This window comes from Hypomesus nipponensis, chromosome 5, assembly GCF_054491055.1.
Source record: "Hypomesus nipponensis isolate SF chromosome 5, ASM5449105v1, whole genome shotgun sequence".
In the NCBI taxonomy this organism is placed as follows: Eukaryota; Metazoa; Chordata; class Actinopteri; order Osmeriformes; family Osmeridae; genus Hypomesus; species Hypomesus nipponensis.
This window is the reverse complement of record NC_140365.1, coordinates 15,650,001-15,652,500: the sequence shown is the minus strand read 5'-3', so window position 1 is coordinate 15,652,500 and position 2,500 is coordinate 15,650,001. Positions and strand designations below refer to the sequence as shown.

At 47.6% G+C, this 2,500-nt stretch overlaps 6 non-coding genes and 3 pseudogenes across 6 annotated transcripts in view; all 9 read left to right on the top strand.

The window, feature by feature from the left end:
- The window catches only part of LOC146291091 (5S ribosomal RNA), a 109-nt pseudogene extending 42 nt beyond the window's left edge, over positions 1 to 67 (top strand).
- A 190-nt stretch (positions 68 to 257) lies between these two features.
- LOC146291090 (5S ribosomal RNA) lies at positions 258 to 376 on the top strand (annotated as a pseudogene).
- Positions 377 to 548: 172 nt separating this feature from the next.
- Positions 549 to 667, top strand: LOC146291089 (5S ribosomal RNA; annotated as a pseudogene).
- A 222-nt stretch (positions 668 to 889) lies between these two features.
- LOC146291088 (5S ribosomal RNA) lies at positions 890 to 1,008 on the top strand. Its single transcript, XR_014756017.1, has one exon. It is a non-coding gene; the product is annotated as a 5S ribosomal RNA (ribosomal RNA).
- A 174-nt stretch (positions 1,009 to 1,182) lies between these two features.
- LOC146291087 (5S ribosomal RNA) lies at positions 1,183 to 1,301 on the top strand. Its single transcript, XR_014756016.1, has one exon. It is a non-coding gene; the product is annotated as a 5S ribosomal RNA (ribosomal RNA).
- Positions 1,302 to 1,473: 172 nt separating this feature from the next.
- LOC146291086 (5S ribosomal RNA) lies at positions 1,474 to 1,592 on the top strand. Its single transcript, XR_014756015.1, has one exon. It is a non-coding gene; the product is annotated as a 5S ribosomal RNA (ribosomal RNA).
- Positions 1,593 to 1,766: 174 nt separating this feature from the next.
- On the top strand, positions 1,767 to 1,885 carry LOC146291085 (5S ribosomal RNA). The gene has a single exon (XR_014757006.1). It is a non-coding gene; the product is annotated as a 5S ribosomal RNA (ribosomal RNA).
- Positions 1,886 to 2,087: 202 nt separating this feature from the next.
- Positions 2,088 to 2,206, top strand: LOC146291084 (5S ribosomal RNA). The gene has a single exon (XR_014756946.1). It is a non-coding gene; the product is annotated as a 5S ribosomal RNA (ribosomal RNA).
- A 198-nt stretch (positions 2,207 to 2,404) lies between these two features.
- LOC146291083 (5S ribosomal RNA) overlaps positions 2,405 to 2,500 on the top strand; it is a 119-nt gene continuing 23 nt past the window's right edge. Inside the window, exon 1 of the ribosomal RNA XR_014756944.1 lies at positions 2,405 to 2,500. This exon is cut by the window's right edge and continues 23 nt beyond it. This is a non-coding gene — a ribosomal RNA (5S ribosomal RNA).

The window sequence follows — 2,500 nt, the reverse complement described above, 5'->3', positions numbered from 1 at the left end:
TAAGCAGGGTCGGGCCTGGTTAGTACTTGGATGGGAGACCGCCTGGGAATACCAGGTGCTGTATGCTCTTTTGCTCATTCACTTAGAAACTGACATCTTGCAATATGCACAAGTAGTCCTTCATGAAAGGGGCTGGAAGCTGTTTTCATTTTGACACGAGAGAGAGAGAGAGAGAGAGAGAGAGAGAGAGAGACCACCTTGCATTGTCAATTGCTAAATCTGTATATGGATAAGTAGCCTATGGTTGTCAACTTATTTCGTACGGCCATACCAGCCTGGCAACGCCCGATCACGTCTGATCTCGTAAGCTAAGCAGGGTCGGGCCTGGTTAGTACTTGGATGGGAGACCGCCTGGGAATACCAGGTGCTGTATGCTCTTTTGCTCATTCACTTAGAAACTGACATCTTGCAATATGCACAAGTAGTCCTTCATGAAAGGGGCTGGAAGCTGTTTTCATTTTGACACGAGAGAGAGAGAGAGAGACCACCTTGCATTGTCAATTGCTAAATCTGTATATGGATAAGTAGCCTATGGTTGTCAACTTATTTCGTACGGCCATACCAGCCTGGCAACGCCCGCTCTCGTCTGATCTCGGAAGCTAAGCAGGGTCGGGCCTGGTTAGTACTTGGATGGGAGACCGCCTGGGAATACCAGGTGCTGTATGCTCTTTTGCTCATTCACTTAGAAACTGACATCTTGCAATATGCACAAGTAGTCCTTCATGAAAGGGGCTGGAAGCTGTTTTCATTTTGACACGAGAGAGAGAGAGAGAGAGAGAGAGAGAGAGAGAGAGAGAGAGAGAGAGAGAGAGAGAGAGAGAGAGACCACCTTGCATTGTCAATTGCTAAATCTGTATATGGATAAGTAGCCTATGGTTGTCAACTTATTTCGTACGGCCATACCAGCCTGGCAACGCCCGATCTCGTCTGATCTCGGAAGCTAAGCAGGGTCGGGCCTGGTTAGTACTTGGATGGGAGACCGCCTGGGAATACCAGGTGCTGTATGCTCTTTTGCTCATTCACTTAGAAACTGAAATCTTGCAATATGCACAAGTAGTCCTTCATGAAAGGGGCTGGAAGCTGTTTTCATTTTGACACGAGAGAGAGAGAGAGAGAGACCACCTTGCATTGTCAATTGCTAAATCTGTATATGGATAAGTAGCCTATGGTTGTCAACTTATTTCGTACGGCCATACCAGCCTGGCAACGCCCGATCTCGTCTGATCTCGGAAGCTAAGCAGGGTCGGGCCTGGTTAGTACTTGGATGGGAGACCGCCTGGGAATACCAGGTGCTGTATGCTCTTTTGGTCATTCACTTAGAAACTGAAATCTTGCAATATGCACAAGTAGTCCTTCATGAAAGGGGCTGGAAGCTGTTTTCATTTTGACACGAGAGAGAGAGAGAGAGACCACCTTGCATTGTCAATTGCTAAATCTGTATATGGATAAGTAGCCTATGGTTGTCAACTTATTTCGTACGGCCATACCAGCCTGGCAACGCCCGATCTCGTCTGATCTCGGAAGCTAAGCAGGGTCGGGCCTGGTTAGTACTTGGATGGGAGACCGCCTGGGAATACCAGGTGCTGTATGCTCTTTTGCTCATTAACTTAGAAACTGACATCTTGCAATATGCACAAGTAGTCCTTCATGAAAGGGGCTGGAAGCTGTTTTCATTTTGACACGAGAGAGAGAGAGAGAGAGACCACCTTGCATTGTCAATTGCTAAATCTGTATATGGATAAGTAGCCTATGGTTGTCAACTTATTTCGTACGGCCATACCAGCCTGGCCACGCCCGATCTCGTCTGATCTCGGAAGCTAAGCAGGGTCGGGCCTGGTTAGTACTTGGATGGGAGACCGCCTGGGAATACCAGGTGCTGTATGCTCTTTTGCTCATTCACTTAGAAACTGACATCTTGCAATATGCACAAGTAGTCCTTCATGAAAGGGGCTGGAAGCTGTTTTCATTTTGACACGAGAGAGAGAGAGAGAGAGAGAGAGAGAGAGAGAGAGAGAGAGAGAGACTACCTTGCATTGTCAATTGCTAAATCTGTATATGGATAAGTAGCCTATGGTTGTCAACTTATTTCGTACGGCCATACCAGCCTGGCAACGCCCGATCACGTCTGATCTCGGAAGCTAAGCAGGGTCGGGCCTGGTTAGTACTTGGATGGGAGACCGCCTGGGAATACCAGGTGCTGTATGCTCTTTTGCTCATTCACTTAGAAACTGACATCTTGCAATATGCACAAGTAGTCCTTCATGAAAGGGGCTGGAAGCTGTTTTCATTTTGACACGAGAGAGAGAGAGAGAGAGAGAGAGAGAGAGAGAGAGAGAGAGACCACCTTGCATTGTCAATTGCTAAATCTGTATATGGATAAGTAGCCTATGGTTGTCAACTTATTTCGTACGGCCATACCAGCCTGGCAACGCCCGATCACGTCTGATCTCGGAAGCTAAGCAGGGTCGGGCCTGGTTAGTACTTGGATGGGAGACCGCCT